Below are 24498 nucleotides of genomic sequence, written 5' to 3'. Positions count from 1 at the left end.
TATAAGAGACAGGCCTGTAGCGCTGCTGGGGGTTGTTGTGGCCCAAGGGCAGCCCCCGGCATTTGGCCTTATTGAAACTGCTCCAGTTGGCCTCAGCCCATGGCTCCAGCCTGTCCAGGTCTCTCTGCAGAGCCTCCCTACCCTCGAGCAGATCAACACTCCCACCCAACTTGGGGTCATCTGCAAACTGACTGAGGGTGCACTCGATCCCCTCGTCCAGATCATCAATAAAGATGTTAAACAGGAGTGGCCCCAAAACCGAGCCCAGGGGGACACGACTCATGAGCGGCCGCCAAATGGATTTATCTCCGTTCACCACAACTCTTTGGGCCCGGCCATCCAGACAGTTTTTTACCCAGCAAAGCGTGTGCCCATCCAAGCCACGAGCAGCCAGTTTCACCAGGAGAATGCTGTAGGAAACTGTGTCAAAGGCCTTGCTAAAGTCAAGGTAGACAACATCCACAGCCTTTCCCTCATCCAATAAGCAGGTCACCCTGTCATAGGAGGAGATCATTGTTCAGTCTGGAGTAGAGAAGGCTCAGGAATCTCATTAATATGTATAAATACGTGAAAGGAACATGTACAGATGACAGAATATCGCTCTTTTCAGTGATGCTCAGTGTCAGGATAAGAGGCAATGGACACAAAATGAAATACTGAAGGGTCCCTCTGAACATCAGGAAACACTTTTTACTCTGGTACGGGTTGCCCAGAGCAGCTGTGGAGTCTCCATCCTTGGAGTTATTCAAAAGCCATCTAGACACAATTCTGAGCAACTGTTTTTGGGTGACCTCACTTGAGCAGGAAGGGGTCTTACAGGTGTCTTCCAACATCAAGCATTCTGAGATTCTTTGGAAATTTGCACCTAATTTAAATAATAGCTAACATGTTTTCTGCTTTCCTCTTTTACTTTATTCCACCTTCTAAGATCTAGATTTATTCAAAGACTGTTTATAAAATGGGCCTGCTGATGGAACTCAGAAAACATTCTCAAATCCTGTATAACAAGATCAAATACTTTATAGATCTCAATGATGTCTGCATCAATAATATATATTCTCGCAAACCTCAAGTACAACATATGAGGTAATACACCAGAAATCATTTTGCCAATTGTTCTGAACACTTTATTAGTAGTGATAAAAAATACAAAGCAGACCCCTGTACTTTTAATTTTCATCTGCAGAATTCCTGTTTGGTAGTATCCACATTGCTATTTAACAACACTAAAATACTTATGAATGTCTTTTGTAAATTATAAAGAGAGAAACTCCTCTCTTGCACATTCCTTTTGGATTTTTATGTACTCTGCTCATTCATCCTTCTCTCCCTTTCTGTTAGTCAGTTTATTGCTCACTTTTCACTACAAAATTGTTTCAGGTTATTTCTTTTACTTCATGTTCTCACATACTTTTCAGAAAGAGCTGAACTAGCTGTTCATCTGTCATGAGATTTTATTTTTAGAACATAGAATCATAGCTCTTTTTGATAGTCCTAAATGCTTTTCAGACATGAACTTTAATTGGTTCTTGTTTGACTTAATAACCTACATAAAATAAATGAAAGAGTAGCATTATAATTCCCAGGTCACTTCATCTCCTTTTCTATATGACATATTGAAACAGTTCACAATATATACTTTTGTATTATCCACAGGATTTTTATTTTTTTTTTTTCCTAAATAGTCACATATATACTCATTTCACCTAAGAATACCTTACTATTCACTTTTCTTCCCTCTGTTATACCCTTTCAAAGTAATCATATGATAGTCTCTCCTCCAATGTTATTAATATCAAACTGTAAACAGAGATGCTCTGCTCAGCCTCTTCTGCTCATATGACATTCCTCTTGTTCAACTGATGCTTCCATTCTTCCTACCTATTTTTCACACCATTTCCCCAGGGTTCTGCTCAGCTAAATTTTTTATATCACACAAACTTTAGATAGTGTCTCTGTTTTCTTACCAAGACAGGAGTCAAACAAGCCATTCTTGTGCTGAGCAGGGGATATAGCGCAAAACAGACTCCACAAGGGAAGGTCTTGATGGGTGAGATCCTACTGCTGCCTGAAATAATAGAGAAGAAGAACATGTTCAAATAAGCAGAGAAGATAAAATACAGCATATTTGTTCAAGGGTGACGTAGCACCAAATGGCTTTGCATCAACTGAAACAGAACAGAATTGAAGCTGCTGGAAATGAAGTAGAGAGGTTGGGCAAAGGAACTGAATCTGATAAGATTAAAGACATTTTTCTCAACAAAAATATCAAGAGGGGTTTCTTTTAGAGTCCCTTCTAAGAGCCACAGTAAACTTAGCATTTAACAGGAAGAATTATTAAAAACTCATTTCTTCATTTCCAGTACATAATGCAGAGTTGTTGAGGAAGATTAAGTGGAAGCCTGACTGCTGCACATTTTGCTAAATATTATAACCATAATATTTTGCAAAACATTACCACAATCACAGAGTATTTGATGTAATCTGTCCAGTCGAAGTAGATGATGATTGACCTGGCCTGTTTTGACAGCTCATTAAAATTTGCAGTATCATTAATGAGCTATATTCTAAATGGTACTAAAATAAAATAAGGGCAATTAAATGAAGTTTTCATCAACTGAAATGTACAGTGATTCTGTTCTCACTGTATCTCTACAAGGCACATGAAAGCTCTGTCTCTTCTCTTAGGTGGCTGAATGGCAAACCAAATGGGTTTCAATCATTTCAGTATGGTGTTGTGCTGCAGCACTGGATTTACCGAGTACCACATTAGTACTGTAGCATAGTTTTTCATTTGGAACTGGTTAAGAGCTTGATTACATCCACACAGGGAAATCCTAATGACAGCACCCATATGGGCTAATAGATATCTAAACTGATAGCCTCTCTTTTTAAAGTAGCTACATCATCCATGCATAAACTCTAATTTAATTTTTTTCTACATACAGAGACATCAGTTGAAATCATCTAACATATTTTATAACGTTACATAGAACAAGTTAACATAAGTTATGTCAAGTAATAATGCTAAGTGAAACATAGTCAAAGGAAGTGACAATATCTAAGAAAATTCAGTAGCAAGAAATACAGAGGGACAGGAAAATCTTGGACAAATTACAAGAGTCAAATGTATTTTGGCTGCAGAATAACCACTTGCTAATACTGCCATGTTTGAATTATTACAGACTAATATTCATATATATATATATATAAAATATGGTCTTGTCCTTTGAACCATATTCCTCTAATCTGATCTCCTATTATATCTAAAGTTTCAACATTTAAATTGAAAGTAGTCTTGAAGATTGAAATAAATTTTGTCTTTAGAAAACTTATTGCCTATTTGTTTTTCTTGGAACACAAAAAATATAGAAAATTTAGATAAAGAATATTTCTGTCACTGTCATAGTCATTGTGCTGAATACATGATTTATCTTATGCATCCTTTGGATAATATTGGTATAATTTGCTGCATCTTTCATTCAAGATTTCCAACAAATTTATTTTAAACTTGCATTTTCTGAACCATGTAATTGCTTTGGGACATACTTTTGGAACATCTCTTCAGCCTCAGTTTACAAAGAGAAGACTGGTCAACAGGTTTAAAATTATCCAAGTTTCTGTTCAGATTTGATATGGGAGAATAGTTAAGTGAGTGAGTGATCTATCTTTAGCTTGCAATTAGAAATTAACATGTCTCGGAGTACTGTGTATTTGAAAAAGCTTTGCATCAATGTTTCCCTTCTGGCAGGTGTAGCTACTATAAGAAAGGCTATTTGGTTGGAAAAAAAAAATTACAAACAAATTCTGTAGCACATAGTTCAAAAGATAATTGTGCTAACCTTCTGAATACAACAGACCCAAAAGGGGAGATGTTTTCAATGGCAGATCTTTCTCAGAAGGTTTTTTTTTTTAGACACCTTAGATAATGAAATCATAGAATAACCTTAAAAAAAAAAAAAAAAAAAAAAAAAAAAAAAAAAAAAAAGTCAGAAGCAACGTTTTCTCAGTGAACACAAATAGTTCAATAAAAGGTGAAGGTTCTTTAATAATAAAAGATAATTCAGTGTGACTGGCAGCTGAGTAAAAGACATAACTGGAGGCTTTGCTAGCCAGCTACTGGATCTTTTTCACTTGACAGAGTGATTAACTCTCATAAAGTCCTTTCTAGTGTAGTGGAAATTGTTTTATTCTTCACCTGAATCATTTAAGAGAAATTCTATCTTCGTTTTAATAGTATTGGGAAAGACAAAGCCAAAAAACATTTCTGAATTTCACCAATCATTATTTGGCCACTTTTAAAAGTCTGCATAAATAAATGTTCTATTTCACATCACGACTCTGCCACCTGTTTAAATTATAAGCATTTTACCTGACATTGCTCTCTGAAAAGCACTATCCATGCACATAGGCACTCTGTGGTTATATATTTATGCAGTCACAGCAGTTGTAGATTTTTTTTTTAATTCAGCTATAAGGATCAGATATTCTCTTTATTGAAGCAGTGAAGCTTGCCTTCCTTCTCAATCCTTCTTAACTGAAAACTGCTAAGAACTCTTCAGGAGAGGAAAAGAGATTGGATTATGAATGTACAGAAAGGTGATACACCTTAAAGAAGAACACTTACAAGTAGTCTATTTGTATATCAAAACCCTGAGTACTACCACACATCCTGAAGAAAAGCTGAATCTCTCCTTAAAAAGACCCAAGGACAAATTTCCCCCAAAAAATGAGGTTTCAGTACCACTGTGAGGCTTAACAGAAAGAGTGAACAAAGCTTCAGGCATTTGGTTTTTCCATATTATTAGCAAATATTCTACAGAGAAGCCACAAAATTGCCAGACTTATAGTGGCATGTGCCCTAGCCCAAATAAGGTTTTCTTTCTTTGTAAAAATATATCCATATAGAATCTCATAAATCTTACAAAAGTTCAAGATACAGTCAACTATTCAGTCACAGAGTCTTGTGTCATCACTGAAAGCTCTTTAAATAAGGGCCTAGAGATGCCTCCCTCTCAATCTCTTGTTGCTAAATATAATGCTGTAGATGCTCTACATACTGACAGGAGCTCTTCCAGGATGACTTGAATGGACTTCAGCTATACATTCAGAAAAATGTCATCTTCTGAGGATCACCAGTACCCTTCAGGTTTGGGGTTTGGATTTTGTTTGGTTGTTTGGTTGTTTGTTTGGTTTTTTTTAATAAAAGGCACATTTTTTGACATTTTTTCCTCTGCATCTGAAGGATGAGTTAGAGTATGGATGCCAATATGAGTATTGGCAGAAATCAAATTTCTTGAGCTTCATGAGCCAGAGGTGAGGAAGGATAACAAGAAAGACTATTCTTTTTCTCACTGATAAGGACTAAGGATCTGTCCAAAGCAGATCCTCCTCATTTCTCTCTCCTCAGGTTGCCTTTACTATCCTAAATTCTTCATATTGGCTCAAAATATGAGCTCCACAAGCTTGTTAACCAAAGGAAGATGCTTTATGTTCACTTACAACCCTGTTTGATAAGCCACACAAAAGTTGTACAGACTCAATTCTTATTGGTTAACTGTTTTTCTTCTTGACAGAAGCATTGGTTACAGCAGTCATCTGATAAGGCCAATTTTCTGCCATACACTGAAGCCTCACATGTTTCAATTTATGCAGCAGTTCAGGAGATAGTCTCCGCTCTGAAAACAAAGAACTGGAATAGCACAACAATTACCCCCTGAAAAAGTTAATAGACTCCTCTGAAGAATTTACAGGAAAAAAGTTATTTATAAGTTAAGACTGCTCAAGTTGCCAAACAGTTTAGAGGAGATTAAAAGGTCTTATGTGGTCCTCTTGCAAAAATGGTGAACAAAGTGGATTTTTACTATGTTCCAGCTGAAAAACAATGGGTTACGATGTTTACATATTTTCAGTTCAGTCACAATGTGACTGTAAATATAAAAACTCTAAAAATAACATTCAACTCCAAAACAATATAAAACATTTGCTGACATTTAAATTTTACTTAGATCAATATTTTTATTTTTCTTACAGCATAGTTGCCTTCAATCAAAGACAAAATTTTCTGAGTGTTTTCAAAATATCTAGTGTGTAGAGATACTACTTTAAATAAAATTGAAGTATTTTTTGCTTGGCATGCTGAACAGCAATTGTGCAATAATGGATTTGGCATGCCAGTGAACGTACCTCAAGAATGCAATGAAGAGCTGCACAGTATCCCACAAATGCTGTATGGAACTGTTTATACTAGGAGTGATAAAATTTTTAAGGTTTTCAATAAAATTCAGTACAATGAATGCAATATTCTTTTAAAAATATTATGAGTTACCACACAACTAAAGAATCTAGCTGTAAGAATCAAAGCAGATTTTAGTTTTGTCTGATCAACAACCTTATTTATTCAGTATTATATTTTTGCTATACTTTCTGCTGAGATAAAAGTTTCATACAAAGACAATTTCAGCATGTTTGGTGTCAAAAGGTTCACAAGTAGATCATATAAAGCAGAAATATTTCCTGAAGATATTTATATGAGCATTTTAAAAGGGCAACTCGCACAAATATTTGGACACCGGCTTTGTCTTATACTGGACTGGGTAAAGCACTTGGGTATATTCAGATTCATGGATATAGAGACTACTAAAATTTGCATAATTAAAAGCCTTGATTAAGATATAAAACTTTAACTGCACTGATTCAAGTGTGCTCTCAATCATCGTGATTGTGCATCTGTACGAGCAGTAATAAAGGTACTTCCACCTCTCATTCTTTTTTCCCTGCTGTGCCCACAAATGAGCTGGATTTCTAGCCAGCATTTGCACATAAGTTTAGCAATATAGCATGTTTTTCATAGCATGACTTGTTTCGGTACTTGCATTACAAAATAAATCTGTGCTCCTCATATTTAATTTGGACTGTTTATCTTTCATTTTTTTGGAAAGAGACTTTTTCCTAATTTTATTGTTTTGACCTATGCTGTACCAAAGTAATACAATTAATGTTAATATTTTTAAGTTGTGGAAAATATAACAGAGCACAGCCAATGAGTGTTATTTAGAAAATAATATGCACAAAATAGCTTGGCAATATGTCAGCAAATATTTGGATTTTACAGTTTAATATCTCCACCATAAATGTGTCAGCTCAAAATAAAAGTGCATTTTATACTGCTACATTGTAAGGACAATGAAATGGAATCCATCTTCATTTTCATTGTCCAAATGTGCAATTAAACCCTGATGATGTGGTAAATATAAAGCTGCTTTGTTACTTCAATGTGACGTTGATTATTACATGGAAACAGCCTGGTTTGAGTTTAAATGAGAAATCAAATTGATTAGCATATAATTAGAGATAAACAAGCAAGCTCATATAAAAATCTAACCTCATGCTAGCATTGTCTGTTCAGTTAAGTAGGGCTCAAACTGAGCTTTCCATTTATAAACATAAATTGGACTTAGAAAGCTGAAAATTGCCCTGTATCCTGGCTTTCAGTGATACGATTCAACATATTTGATACTCTGTCATTGTGTACTGACATTTAGAACACTGAATACCAGTATGTACTGCGACAAAGTATTCTGCTGAACTTTGCATTTGTGATTCAAGTTAAATCTTATCTACTATTTAAGAAGAAAAACCTTGATGGCTTAATGGATAAAATGCTGCTCTTTCTCAGTCCACCTTTTAAACAATGAGCCCAAGTGAAGTGCTGTTTGTGGCTAATCCCACAGAATCAGGACAACACATCCTGCACAATCAGCAATCACTATTCAAAAAAAGACTTGAGAAATATTTACAAAGTTTCCCTCTAAGATTATTTTAATGGATCATAATTTTTTATTAACCATATGAACATATGCAACATTGCTTTTAAGTGTGATCTTAAGTGTGTCGGAAAGGAACTAGGAAGACTTTACACTTTAATTGGAGCCTTTTTTCTAACTGGACTCCACTGAAGAAGTATAAATCAATTTAAAAGACATCTCCCTTCAAGCAAAGCTAAAAATGGAGGCATGGAATTTAAACTGTTGCAAAGACTGATCTTGCTTGGTATTCTAACTGCATTGGTTTATGTTTGTGACTTGCTTTGGAAAACACTTGTTAGAAGTATCTTTGCAGGTTTTATGAACAGCATGAAAAATAATTTAAGTCAAAATATTTTAAAATACAATTGCTACTGTTTACCTTGATTCCATGAGAATTTGCAATCCTATATTTAGCAATATAAAGAGACAGATGAATCATTCAGTATTTTAACTGGACCATTTTAATTGCTTAGAATTAAGCTAATCGTATTACACTAATAATTGGGGAGGGGTAAATTGTTCATGTTTTTTCTTGAAGGTGCTTAGCATGCTACAATGCTTATCATGTCACACACTGTTATTAACCTCATGCATATCATCTCATCTTTACCTTTCAAGGAAGTAATTGAAGGAAGTATAACTGCAGCTTGATATCTCAAACAACCAGCAATAGTACACTGGGTTAATGATGGAGATGGAGAGTCACTTATATGAATGGCAACTTAAAGAGATACTCAGTACATGTAGACCATTTCCATTACAGGCATTTTATTTGCCAAACACCATAATGCTATGCTTAGTCATAAGCAAACAGTTTACTTATGACTTGAGTTGAAATTAAACAGTTTACTTATGACTTATGAGTTGAAATTAAAATTCTTTCTAAGAGAGAAATGAAAAGTATAAGGAATATTCTTTAAACCTCTCTGCATAAATAAAAAATTGGTTTTACCCTTGAAAGGCTTTGGAGAGGGGAAAATATAGGCCTTAAGACTGATTTAAATGAAAACATAAGAATATCTTTGCCAGAAATATTTTTTATTCAAGATAGATTGTGTCCAAATCTTTCTTGTTTCTGCAACAGATTGTTCTGCATCTCCATAAAACATATAATTCTTAGTGCCCCAACAGGCTGCCCAGAGAGCTTATACAATCTCCATCCTTAAGAGATTTTCAACATCCTGAGGTTCCTTCCAGCCTGAATTTTCCTGTGTTTTTATGAGGAGAGCAATGGAAAGATAAACATAAAATCTTTTCCCCAGAACTGGAAAAATATCTGTCAGAATGCATGGATTCTATGTGCTCTCAGAACAAGAGAGATTTTGCATTAATGTTTCTGTAAAACTGTAAATAAATGTGTCTGAAGAATTCCCTACTAATCAAAGGATTGACCTGATGACAAGGGCAGGATAGCCCATTAGCGGTGGGGAAAAAAAACTACTCAAATGTCTGCAAGCTTTTAAAAAATACCTGTTAAGTGAATGACAAAAATTGTTCTCTGGAGTTTAATGTCACTTTGAATAATTGATTTTCAGCATAGAGAGATAGATCTGACATCTCTTTGCTTGATCACTTAGACCATTGTGGTGGTGCTCTCTATTATAACCAGAAAGCCTGACCTTTTAAGTCAGCTAAAAAGGCCAAACAAGCCAAATTCACTGCTGCATCCTTTAGAAATGGCAATAAATTCAACATGAGATCTCAAAGCTGAGCCTGCATTTAAACAGAGAAATGCTTACCTTTCACTGCTTTTTGTAGGAGTGAAAAGACATTCCCTTGTCTTCCAGTTATGTTTCCAATTGTTAAAAGTTGAAGACTTCACAATCTTTATAAATTCATATCTGTGTAGCAAACGGGCAATAAAAGGACTTAATCTATTCAGGAGACAGTGTAAGCAGGGCTAGCAAATGAAGCAATCAATCTGACCCAGCTGTCACAGACATGTTCTTATCTTTCTCCATGACTTTTCCTAAATATTTTTCCCTTCCCTCATCATGTTTTTAAAATATGAGAGGATGGACAGAAGTATTCTTCTGTCACCTGAAGATGTACTCTGAAGATATAATGCTAAATTGATGATTACAGAATTATTGTTTTGAAACTTGATCTAGTATAAAATTATTTACCTGTAAAACTTAGTATATGATGTGAATTCCTGATTTGGGAGGGATTGGAGAGAAAAGGAAGATAAAAAAAGAAAAAATCTGTTCCACAAAACTGAGAGGTTATTTCTATCTTTCAGAAAATAAAGACAGAAGAGATTTATACCTTTAACTGGTACAAATACTAAAGGCATGACATCCTGCTGGAAAAAGTGGATGAAGATATTCTCTCTATAATGAGACAGAATGACCTTTCTGAATTGTTTTCAGCATCTATTACTTGATATTCCATTTCAGTATTCCATACTATTTCTTTCTAGTTTTATTAAAACAAAAAAAAATGCAAGTAGAGGTCCAAGGGAGTCAGGAAATACAAAATAGTTGCAATTTTCAGTACAGCAGTCAAATTGACAGTCTGGACAGAAGTAATAACTTATGTGCAGCAGGAAACAAAGTAAGAAAATATGTCTTTTTGTAAAACTGTTGTTTCTTTCTCAGTCACTATAGAAGTTTCTGAAAAAGGCTGTTAATACAGTGGAAAAAAATCTCATCTAACACAAGTGAAAAATCATCTTTTCATTGGGAGAATAAATAGCAAAAAAACCACACCTAATTTATGATATTTTGCCCACTACCTTCAAAGACAGTTTAATTCTAAGGGACTCTTTTACAATAGAAAACACTGTGCAACACAAAAGGATAACCAAGCAGATGGTCTGTGCACAATACAGTGCAAGACAGCTTTGTATCACAGAGAAAAGAATCTAGCCTATGTCTTAAGTGCAGTATCGTTAAATCATCATAGGATCACACTCTTGCTAATAAACCATGCCATGCTCAGCCTGATCACAGATTCTTGATTACAAAGCTATCAAAGTTGTTGCTAGAAAATTCATTACATGATATGATGCTCATGTAACTAAAATGTTATTTGGATTTCTTCTGGACCAATGTCAAGACCCAAACTGGAATCCCAGAGAATTTCAATGGTTCTGTGACCCCCTCAGGTTAAATTAAGGTGAAATGACACCAAATGAAGGGAAGGGGAGAGAGTCAAGGAAATCCAGATCACCACCCCTGGATACAGCATTGTCTCAGGTCTGGTAATCCTGGGTGGTGGGTGCACACACAGCAAAGCTTCTGTTGCCTTTTTAACTTCATTTTATTAGCTGGTTGGCATACTAGAGGAAGAGGGGCAAGAGTTCCACAAATTCATTTCCATGAGAGAGGAGGAAAAATCTGGAGCATGTGTTCCAGTTGCCCAGATTTGTTTTTTTCTCTGTTCCCAGAGATTTTATCAGTCATCCCAGAAATGATCACTTCTTACCAGTCCTTGCTACCACTTGAATGGTGAAGGCTCATTAGTCACTAAAAAGTCATTACTAAGGCAAACATGATGTCTGGCTTGCACAAGAGGGTTTTGCTCAGTCCATGTGTCCCCCTTTGAGGGTTATCTAAGGAGCCTGACAATGCAACTCATAATGAGTGGGGGGGGTAGTGCATCCTTCAATACACTCCTGCTTCCTTGGGTGACATTCCTTAGATTAATTCAAAGGCCACAGCTTGTCCCTGAGGTTTTTTGTGTTGATGAATGTTTGAGGCATTTCTTCCTTCAGTTCCTTACAACCAAGCTCTGAAATCCAGACAGAATTTCCTCTTTATTTTGTAGCTAAACTTAGAAACAGGAATTTAACTTACACATCTAAAGTTCTTAAAAATTAAATAAATTTCATAGGTATCTGATACTTATGCGTGTTTATTCTGTGTTGTGGCTATATATGATCTATTGTTGCTAAATGCAAAAAATGCTGTGAAAACCGATTTTGTTAGTATAAGTGCTCACTTTTCCCTTAGTAATTAATACTTTAGTAGAGCACATGATGAAAGGTGGGGTTTTTTTTCCCCACAGTCTTGATTTTAGCCTATATTTATCCTATTAACTGACTTTTAGCATAGAGATGGTGCATACACAAATTCTCTCTAGAATATGTACTTTAAAAATCCAGATTTTAATTTCATTAAAATAGTTGACTTCTGTATTATAGAATACTTGCTGACAAAAGCAATGAAGAAGTGTATCTACACATTCAGTAACAATTTCTCCATTTAAGTTGCCTGAGATACAGGAGTCAGCCAACAATGGCATAGGCCATTCCATCTTGTACAACCCTTGCTATTTCAAAGCACTGATCTCTCAGTTTTGATGTGTATTTCTGTCATGCCTCATGAGGGAGAGATTAAAGCAATACAAACAAAGCTTATATTTAATTATATTTCAGTGCAATAACAAAAAGATTTAGCCAATGTCAACTAAAAAATAAAATGCAAAGGCTTTAAAATTATTTCTGAGAGTTTTGTTTTTTCATTTGCATTAGGGCTTGTTTGTTTTATACTTCTTTGAAATTTATGTTGTGAAAGTTGAGGAACAAACAACAGTTAAGAAATTAAGTTCCTATTTCAGTGAAAAGTGATTACCTAAGTTTTATAGGTGATTTGAGTCCTTGTCCTCCCCATCCCACCTAAAGTTTTCTGTTTCAACAGAAGATGTTTTCAAAGCATGCAGTGCTGAAGATATTATGTATTGGTGGAATTCTATTGTCTTCAAGCAGTCATTACTGAAGTAAGAAAAAGCAAAACAAACCAAGTGCTGTCATGTCTCCACATTTCACCAGCTATTCTGGATTCCCAGAACAGAAACGAGACATGTTATCATTTTGCTCTCTAAGTCCAGTCTGCAATGACAGAATAATATAATTGTAAAAAGCTTGTCACTGGGAAGTACTCAAGATATAACATAGAATAAAGATTCAGCACTTCTACACTTATGACAGCAGATTCATTGCTGCAAACACCTTAGGAAAGCACTTAACAGTATATTCATATCCTAAAAAAATTCTGCTCCTGAACGACTTCCCTGATATTCATTATTTCCTCTTCTTCCTGAACTTCCTGTGAAGCCTTTGATATGAATTCCTGCAAGCAAAAAGAGAATGAAGTGATGCAATTACAAGTCTCCAGACAAGTCTCCACACCAATTAACTTCATCCCACTATGCTATCCATTCTAGCCGTTAAATTAATTTTGTTTGAAACCATGAATTTCTCTGTGTTTATTTCCAGAGAGTTGTGCTCTAGGTTATTTACCTAAGTCCATCATGCAGGTGTCAGTCACACAAGAAAAAAGGCAAACTACTAGATGACAAAATTTCCAGGGGTCACCAAAATACTTTTGACAAAGGGAACTATTCAACCCTAGCATAAGAGCATAGCACATCAGAAGTGTGAAGATCCTTGTATACCTAAATAATTTGTTTAATGGCAGGAAGCAGGTCGTAAGTAGTACTTTTTGAGTCTCCCTGCAGTCAACAAAGAAATGTCACCAGAAGTGCTCTGCAGAGATGTGAGATGGGATCTGTAGTAATCCACATGACCATGCATAACAGCAAAACAGAGGAGTGGTATGCTGGTGAATCTCTCTAACATTAAAGATAAAGGCAGACTTTGAAGACTTCTAGAAGCATCTTGTAAGATTGACTGACTCAGCAATAATATGTCATATGAAGCTTAAGGTAGACAAATATAAAGTGACTTATATGGAATAATCAGAGCTTCACATATTATCTTCACGAAAGATGCTGAAATGACTGATTAACGAAGCAAATTATCTTGGTGAGTGTGGGAGTGGTGTTGGTGACAGGCAGTTCCATGAAACCACCAGCTCAGTAGTAAAGACCCACTTTTGGCATTTGATTTGCTTTTTCATTAGAAAAGAATGACAAGCCAAAGAAAAACTTCATTATTGCACCGGACAAATCCATGAGTTGCTCCTACTTTGAACACTGCATGCAGTTGTTCTCCCTCATCTACAGAAAGAATATAACATGGCTAAATATAACTTGTTCAAAGGACAACAAAGATGATCAAAGGAATGGAACAGTTTCCACATATTGAAAAGGATGATGGTCAACTTTTTAGCTTGGAAAAAAATAATTATTTATAGGAGATGTGGTAGAAGTTTAGAAATCACAAAATGCACAAGGATGAAGAAAGACTAACTGCTCCTTATGTATTACTCGTAAGAGCTTTGTCATCCATTTATTAAGACAAATCATTATATTACAACTTGTGAAATAAAATATATTACAGCAAGATACTATCAAGTCTGTTGTTTTCCTCTGTGTAATCACACTACTTCATATGCGCCCTTCCATATTCAAAATGCTGTTCAAGTTTTGCTACATAGTGCTTCTTTAATTCATAACCCAGAAGGAAAGTTTAGGAATTGTTCATTACAGAAATGGACATAAAAATTACAGGATGTAATCAGAAATGAGAGTCAGAGAACAAAAATCAGAAAAGATCATCAGAAGTTATGAAAAAAAAAATGTTATTATTTTTAATATTGTTAAAATTGGTGTATTTTTTTCTGGGAAAATATATTTGATATATATAACATAACATATTTATGATATATATTATGTGATATATATGATATCATATTTAACCACTCGTGGAAGGAGGTTGCATTGGACAGAAAATAATTTTCTCTAAGAAATTTTGAGAGAAAATAAAGTCAGTCTTTGTATAGCATGTATTTCAGGAACAACTGGAATACAATTTTACAGTAAGGATATTTAGGAAGAAATTTTGTTGTTGTTCATTTTATTTCAAGTTGCTTCTTTTACTTAGTAAAAGACAATATATGCTACAGTAACTCTTGGCAGATTTTTTTTTTTCTTTTCATTTTATTACTTCGCCGAAGAGCAAATACTGGAAAAGATTTTATCGCACTTAGCAATTATGGCAAGAAATGATTTAGGGTCTGCTGTAAAAATACCAAGAAATGCAATAGTTTGTCTCTGAGAGAGCATACTGACCTGCATGTTAAAATAATATGCTAATCTTTTTCTATGACTCAGGCTTAAAGCTCTATTTTAAAGGCATTAAAATAATTACAACTTGCAAACAAAAAAGTTTAATATAAAGAAACAAGATAAGTTTTACTAGAACAAAACATAAAAAAGTCTGTGACTTGTTATAAGATAGTGCTTACATTCTATAATTCAATTCCAATTGATTATTGCTAAAATTATATATTAGCACTAGAAAAGCTCAATATAATTATTCAATAAATGACAAATAAACCCACTAGATAAAGTTCTTGTTTTATAAAATATTCTTACAGTGCTCTGCTCAATAGTTATTATTGTGTGAATAATTCAAAAATCATCTCTGGTGCACATTCTGGTTTTGAATATTTTTTTAATTATGTTCTTTAATATTAATAATAATTAGAACTAAGAAAATATACATCCATATATGTCATCAGAGTTGTTTCTGATTCGCATTGTGCAAAGTTTCTTTTTTGACTTTCAGAAGGTAGATTTATCTGTCAGTGATGTAAAATAGCTATGGAACAAAAATAAAATTTAATCCATAACTGTCGAAACAGTTTGAAACGCATGTAAAAAAAAAAAAAATATTCAGTCAGCAATATTTGCTGCAGAAAAAAAGAGAAGAAATCAAAAGGACAGAGATTTAAGTCTGTCCTGTTTTATTCTATGGGACAAGAGAAAGAATGATAATCCACAAATACTGCAAAGAAGTTCATGTAACAAAAGGTTATTCAGCTCAGGACAATCTAAAGTTACAATGCCTGAATAATAATAATAATAACAACAACAACAATTTATTATTACCAGTTTTACCATTATTATTTTTGTTGTTGTTATTTTTTGCAGTGTACTTTCCAGGGAAGATTTACCAGTAAAGTACTGGGTGTGATTATTGATCAAGGGAAAAGACTTGAAAACTTTGGGGTTTGCAGTCCAGATAAAGATATTTTACCTTGAATGATCATTTTACAAATTTATCTGACAACAGAATGAAAGAAATTTGCTTTCAGATTCAGGGTGAGATTAGCCACCATGTAGATGAAGGATCTATGGCTCTTGTTCCTGACTATGAGAAAAAGTCCGTGTCCCAGACAGTAATGTCGTGCAGATTGCAGCTGTGCAAAAGCCTCTAATATTCTGAGATATTCTATTCAAAATTGTGTCCAACTATGGAAAGCATAATAACAAGAATAGTTACATAAATGCTGTCCTTACATATGCCAATTTTATACACACACATTTAAATACTGATACTTTATATGTGTCCCAACATTTGCTTTATTTATGTATACATATAAACTCATGGTGGAATAAAATAAAACTAGGACCAAAAAAAAAGGAAACCTTGCTATTTTTTATAGGGTAATTAAAGCAGAAAATTATACATGGAGGCAATGGAATAAATAGAAGATGAACCCAAATCTTCTGCACTTTAATCAAAACCATAAAACCACTCTGATATTTTTAGAATTCTGATGGTCTATCACATTATCTTTCAGTCTTTCTTATATGCTACTCTTACAATCTAGAGCATTCTGGAAACTTAGACAATAAGAGGTGTGGCGAGTTAAAAATCTGTATTTCCTTTGCCCACTTATTTGATGATTCAGAGAAGCTTACTGATTCCAGCATTCTCTGCCTTTCACTCATTTTATCATTTCTGGACCACATAACCACTTTTCTTTATGGTGCTGATGTGCCTGTTACGTGGTGATGTTATCAGATACATACTTCTACATCTTATACCAGCCTTTCCATAACTGAAAGAGGCAAATACTTGAAATATCTATACAAGATTAGCAAAATTAATGTCAATTAATGCAATAAAATTATCACAACTTTAAGGATCAACCTCTCCTCCCTCTAGGAGACATGTGCATGAAAACAACCATCATTGCTGCTCAGCTCTTTCCTTCTTAAACAAACACAACACATTGCAGAGGAATAACAAGAACAAAGATACGTCAAAATGGTTGCAATTTAGTCAGACAGTTATATTCAGAACCCCAAAGACCACATCAGAAAAAGTAAAATTTATAGTGTCATTAGGAAATATATTGAAAAAGGAAGGAAATAAAGTACATGAACGTTCAACTTAAGGTAAGACTCTTCAAGGGTCAACCCTCTGTGATAAATATGGGCCCTAAAAGGAACCACTTAGATAAATTTATTAAATGTTAGAGATGTTAAATTTTTACAGACTGAGTTGCTCTTTATTATATCTCCATTTCCCTTCATAGAGGGATAGATAGTTGGATCTTATAAAGAGCTGGATACAGTTCAGAAACCAATCTGGTAAAACTAACACCACAGCTTTATCAGCTAGCTGTTTGTAACACCTGATTGCTCACTCTCCAGTAGTTTTAAGCAAGTCAACCCACTGGCCTTTAAAACTAAATCAAGTAACATTGAAAATCTGTGCTCCCAAGCCCATTCATGTACAGGTTTTCATTTTTTTTAGATGCAATAATCCATTGTTCTGATTTAAACCCCAGCAGGCAGCTAAGCCCCACAGAGCCACTCACTCACTGCTCCACTGCAGGATGAGGTAGAGAATCGGAAGGGTAAAAGTGAGAAAACTCATGGGTTGAGATAAAGACAGTTTAATACGTAATGTAAAAACTCCACAAACAAGCAAAGCAAAACAAGGAATTCATTCAGCAGGCAGGTGATCAGCCACCTCCAGCAAAGCAAGGCTCCATCACACATACTGGTAACTTGGAAAGACAAATGTCATCACTCCAAACATCCCCCTTTCCTTGTTCTCCCCTCAACTTTATATGGTGAGCATATCATATGGTATGTAATATCCTTTTGATCAGTTGGGGTCAACTGTCCCAGCTGTGCCCCTCTCAACTTCTTGTGCACCTCCAACTGACTCACTGGTGGGGTGAGGAGCAGAAAAGGCCTCGACTCTGTGTGAGCACTGCTGAGCAGTTACAAAACCATCTCTGTATTATCAACAGTGGTTTCACTACAAATCCAAAACATAGTCCCATACTAGCTACTACGAAGAAAATTATCCCAGCCAAACCCAGTACATCCAAGTCCCTAACATGATCTGAACTGTGGGTAACTAAACAATTGCAATTTATCTACAGAGGTCTAAGATATCATGAACACATGACTGAATTTTAAGATTTTCAAGAGGTGATTCCAATCTCATTGATGTCAGCACAACTAATTTATGAAGAGGTGCAACCATTGTTATCTGATATTTTGCAGTATCCAGTATGATGATGACTTTCACATAGTAATACAACTCCACATAATTCCAGTATCCAGCTTTGTGGTATTAGTAATTCTCAGCTTTATTATAAAGTAAGGAAAAAAGCATCTTGGCAATAGCTGGTCTAGATTCTATGTGTCTTTTAATGGTTTTTGACTAATACTTCATGTTAGAATAAGAAGGAAATACATTAGATCTTGACATAGCTTATCTTCATTTTAATTAGTGCTGTCAGCCAATCAAAGGGCAAGGAAATGAAGATGTACATGTGGAAAGACAGTATGAAATATGAAACCAAATAGTATTTTCCTCGAGGTAGACTGCAATGTTACGTAGTCATAAAATAAAACCTCCAAATAATTTACCTTTAAAATAAATATACTAATTTCAATCTCTCCTTACTCCAGATTTCCTCCATTTGTTCTTGCCAGAAGTTAAATTTCTTTTGAAAGAGGAATGTAGAATACTAAATTAGTAATGTTGTAGTTGTTAATATGTAATTCCTTTAAACAAATACAAATGTGAATTACAGCAATAAGAATGAATGAGTATAAAGGAGAATTTCAATGATCAGGACAAATCTGGATACTTTTGAAGCCCTCACAGAAAGAGAAACTGAGGGAAGAGCAGAGTTTCATTATTCTTAAAGGTAAACCAGACATTTAGTTAAAGCAAGCTTCACTTTATCAGAATTCAGATAAATGTAATAGAGTCCTTTAGTATTTCAATTCAGTTGTCAACAAAATGCTTTATAAAAGAAATCTAATTTATTTTACCATAATGCCTGGACAGAAATAACAGCCATTTGTATGTCTTGAACATTTGTATATTTTACTGCTACAGGTAACAGGTAATAAGGGTCTGTTATTACTACCAGGAAATGGCAAGAATCTTTTCCTGATATTTTCTTTATTTTCATAACTATTTTGGATCTTAAAAGCTCAACTGAGCTAATGACATAACAGAAATGGTTATAGAAGTTCATTTTAATATGATATGTAAAAGGACAGCTATTCTATTTTTTGCCTTATAACCAGCAATGTACATAGAAAGCAAGTTTTCATGAAATTCCCTGCTAGAACTTTCTGCATCTTTGAAGTAAGAATGTTTCATCACGTATTGTCATATAATATGTTTAAACAATAATATTTGCCTTGTTGAAATTATTATAGTTGGAACATATGTGGCATCAAACTTGGAAATATTTTATTCACTTTGGCTGTTGCCAGAAATTAATTACTATGACCAGAAAAAACAGTCTTGAAAATTATCTATTCTCTAACTGCAAAGTCTGACTAAACTACATTTTGTTTCTAAAAAAGTTATCAACGTTTGCAGCAGGTTTCAAAATTTTAAGTACATAAAGTATCATATGTTGATTTTGGAACAATATAATTTTAGTTTTCACACTACAATACAATTTAAAATTCACTTATTCAGTATTAGTATATAATAGAAGTCATAAGGTATACTTAAATTTAATGTATTTGAACAATAAATATAATTAATTTATTTATAAATATCAATAATTTTCACATAAGTTAAACTGAACATACAGTTTATTTGTTTGCTGGATATTCCTACTTGTATTTTTTATTATTAGTACATGAGAGAATTTACCTTCCTACTAAAGTCTGTAAATAATTATAAAACCTTGAGTCTCAGAGAGGTGCATAAAACCAATAATTGTCATAGAGAGAAACCAAAGATAAATTAAGTTATCAAAGGAGAACATAAAGAAGGAATAACTTTTATAATCCTGAATTTAATCATCATTAGGAGACTCAGAGCGATTGCTTTATTTCAGAGGTTTATGACACCCATTGATTTTGTTACAAATTTATTTTGGTCCATGAATAAAATTTAGATAACTTAGGTAATATTAAAAGGAAGGTGACAGAGCAAGTTAATATTTGATGGTATTTTATATGCTTTAGGAATTCAAAAACAGTCATATTTTGAAGTGTCATAGAAATCATGTAGTCAAGCTTCAACTCCTGTTCCAGAGAGCAGTCTAGGAGTAAGAAAGCCCATGAGGGGACTTGTGCTGAGAATACTTTAAGCTGTTAAAATGCCTAAACTTGAACTCTTAGTTTGTGCCCAAAAATATGATTTTAAAAGTAAGGGTTTAAGAAAATGACAAAACACTCTCAGTATACAAACCTCTTGGGTATGGCACATTTTACATTACTGAAAGATTTAATTTTCCCACACACTTTCGATTTCATATGCTTTATAAATAAAACATTTTTTGTAAAACTGGGAAGTGACAAAATCTTCTATCATTAAATGCGTTGCACATAATGTTAATTACATCCCTGAGCTTTTTTTTTTTTTTTTTTTTTTTTTTTACACACAGTTAGTAACCTAAAATTTAAAAATAAACTAGATGACACAATATGGTGAGAAAGGCGTATGGATGTTCATGGTTCATATATAGGTTACAATTTGATTACTACCACAAACATACTGGAAATACAGTAAAATAAAACATTTTTTTAGAAATATAGAACATGAAGGGATAGATAAGAACTGTTGGAAAGCAGCCTGAATTAGACATTTTGTAATATTTCAAGCAAATTAAAAATGGTACTTTAGTCATAAAAACAAAAACAATAAAGAACTATGGCTACTAAACAAAGGCTACTATACAGGACAAAATAAAAACAGATACATTGTTATGGTGTTGACTAAATTAGATAAATTTCATGAGATCCAGGATTTTTTGAGAATAAAAGTTGGGGGTTTTTTTCCTGGTTTTGTCTCCCCAATTCCCCTGAACACAACATATATTTTAGGTAAATTTCAAATGTACTGCAGACCCTACTAACACCCTCTGCACAATTTGACTCAGCCTAAACATTAGTCCTTTCTGAATAGAACACCATTTACAGTGAAAGCCCATACAAGAAAATACCTACAGTAAATTTTCTGGTGGCACAACAAGAGGGAAAGTTGACAGCACAGTAAATTTCTTGTTCACTACTTCACATCAGCAGTCAAGAACTTTTCAGAACAAATAAAATACCGTAGAAATAATATTGTATGAGTCAGAAAAAGACCATTTTCTGGTATATTTTGAATACTTCTGGCCATCTAGTGGGCTATTTCCTTTCAATTTTGCTCTTGATAGGAAAAAAAGACATAGACACCAGTGCATATACTTGATCATTTCCAGCTGTGAAAACAACATGTTTCTGCTACATACTACTGGTTCAGCATTTTTCAATCTGCGTGACTCCCAACAGTATCCGTCAGTCAAACTAAAAGTGTAATTCAAACGAATGCCATCAGTGGAAGAGTTAGTTCTTACACATCACTGCTGACATTTCTCTAGGTGCCTTTGGATACATTAATAGAATCCAGTCAGAACTGCTAGAGACTAATTGGAAATATTTCTGATGCCAACTATTCACTGGAAACTTCTAATTGTAGAAAGAGCACAAATTGTAAGGTTTCTTCATAAACAGCTCATAACTGACTCCCTTTAATATGTCCAAAATTAGCCAAACAGTCCTAAACAAACACACTCATTTAATCTCATTTTTATGCTGAAAGTAGAATTTGACCAAGGTTTTTGACCTAATGAGGAAGCTTACTTTGAATAGGTTAAGGACTTAAATGAGATGGGAATTTGTCTCTCAGTAATTCCATTTATCTCCTGCTCTGAAATATCACTATAGAAATTCTGTTAAAACTAGAAGAGACCGTTAGGCTTTTAATAGAAAATATCATTTGTGCATATGTATATGATGTGTTACAAAAGCTTTGTATTCATGGCTTAGCTTTACATTTATTTTCCCAGTGGGTATAGTGCCCATGAATTTTAACACTTTAAATGATCTTCAAGTCATTGATTTCTCAGCCAGCTGATGTAATGCAACCTGTGCTACTGGCAATCAAAAGTACAAAGTGAGCTCAAATCTTCATTTCTGGAACATCACTTTCAAGAGGTGTCATCCAGAGAAAGGAGGCTTTGTCTCCTATGCCTCCTTGGTGACACAAAGAAAGACCCTGAAAAAGATATCACTTTCATTATTTTGTTCATTGCCCAGTTACAGAAAACCAATTATTATTTAGCACCTGAGCATTTCAGAAAAGGTCTAAACAACCTATTAGCAGGCAGAAAATGATCATAACAGATGGCATCGATTGAGCCAGTCTGCTGACAATGTAATTTTACTAGCACAGCTTCCCAAAGACAAAAATGCCAGCTGAAAAAACCCAAGATGCTTTACATTCAGTAAATACACATCTGTGGTTAAAACAAGTTTATCTCCTGAAGTCACTTAAAAAAAAAAAAAACAAAAAACCCACAAAAAACCCCACAACTTCTGGAGTTGATCAAATTAGGAGAACTGTATCAAAGTAAATGATGCTAGTGAAGAGGAGTTTTGTTTGTGGGGTTTTTTTTTGTCTTTATAAAAATTATTACATAAACTCATAAAAGTTGTTCTTGACACTTTTAGGATTTTGCAAAAAAATACTAAATTGCTAAAAGATACATTATTCAACTCAGAAAAAAATCTACAAAGAAAACCAGGGTTTCTGTTGAAAATGAAAGTTTTCTAAATGGGTGGGAATTCCATTCAAGATGAAGACAACTAAATGTTGGTGTTAACGTAAAAGCTAGATGTGTAAATTTCCATTAGAATTAGTGGTAAACTCACTCTGAATCGATATGTACTTTCCGGTCAAGTGAGTACCTAAGGTGTCTGTCTAGAACTGAATTCCACCTGAAGTATTAATATAATTTTGGGTTTTGTTAATATGATTCCTTTTTTTTTTAAAAAAAAAAAAAAAAAAAGGAATTAAATTTAAGAGGAGTTAATTTCTCCCTTCTAAACATGACATTTGGCATACTGATTTCTAAGATATTACTTGAATTCACACTACAAGTTAAAAAAAAAAAAAATCACATAAACATTGCATAGCATTTACTTATGTCAACTATGTCCCCGACTCAGAACATTTAACTGAACATTACATAATATGTACAGAACAATGATTATACGTATAACCATAAAATATTTGGTACATTATTTAAGCACATAAAATTTGCCACTCTGTAAAAGTGACTTATCAAAACTACTTCCTGAAAATCAATGTAATACTTTAAATCTGGTTTTCTGTTCATTAAGTCAAAGTATTTTTATGGAATATTCTCTTTTAATGTATCATTACATGAAGATACCATTGCTATAAAAATATGTATTGCAAGTTGTTCACAAATCATTGTCATCAACCATCACTGCTGTGCTAGTCTTTGATTATTTGGAGAATTCTATATCGTTCTCTGGATCAGATAGACTGCTTACCATAATCCTACCCTCATACAAATCACCATACAAGAGAGCTATTTGACTTTCTGAGGCAAAGGGTCTCACAATTTAAACTATCATTTTCAGAACTGTAGTTTAAAATCTGCAAAATTAATATAAAAACTTAACCTTGTTCCATTAGAACCAACCATACTTTACCAATTTCTGTTTAGAGATCTTTAAACCTAGAATGTGTAAAGCATTATAATAAATATAGCACAGAAGGCAGGAGGGTGGTAGCATCAGTATGATTAAAAATTATGCAGGATATTCCCAGTGTAAGATTATATTTCCAAGTGCTTATACTTTGCCAGAATTTCAGTATATGACCTGAAGTGTCCTACAGTAGTTATCCACTTCAGTACACAGTTTTATATATGTCTTTGTATTTTAACATTTTCCTAAGCAAGATAAAATGTTTTCTTCTTCAAAAAGTCCTTGAATTTTTACTCAAACAAACCTAGCACTGATGTGAATCAAGGAAGCAATGTTAATTCTTTCAACAACTTTGGCTTTTCAGTGAGAAATGTTATTTTGCCACATTGATAAAAAAATCTTGATATTTTTTTCAATCTTCTCTCAGTTATTTCAACTAACACTGTTTAATTCCCAGAGAATAAAGCAGAATGAAAAATGTTAAAAACTCTCCTGTGTCTCCCTCGTGAAAACAATCAAGCTACACCTTCAAAAAATCCAGACATAATTACTCTTACATGCTGAATTAATGGGAAAAATTTGCAAAACAGTGTTATATTCAGCATTCAAGAATATAGTGTCTGCCTCTCTCTGGCAGACAAACACACTATTCGAAAATGTCCACAAAGACCTGTCTGCTAAACTAAAGGTTTGTAATCAAAGTAGAGATACTAAAATTAATCACAATATGTCTGTTGAAAATTTATTATACAGAGTAACCTCAAACTATATTTTTTACACAGACCTCAAGTCACACTTCAAAGGTAGGTAGGTCATTCATTAGAATCTCTTTATCATATAAATAAATTGTCCAGATTTGTTCTGTCTTTGATGTAATGGTTTGTTGTAATTTCTATAAAGAGTTTTGCCACTGCTAAAAATGGCATTTCATTATTAAGATTTGTAACACCAGACAAATCAGAAAAATTGGCTAACTTGTTCATATAAA

This window comes from Athene cunicularia (genome assembly GCF_003259725.1).
Source record: "Athene cunicularia isolate RWA chromosome 1 unlocalized genomic scaffold, athCun1 chr1_part2, whole genome shotgun sequence".
NCBI classification, from domain to species: Eukaryota; Metazoa; Chordata; class Aves; order Strigiformes; family Strigidae; genus Athene; species Athene cunicularia.
The sequence above is the reverse complement of the archived record's forward strand: the minus strand, read 5'-3'. Positions refer to the sequence as shown.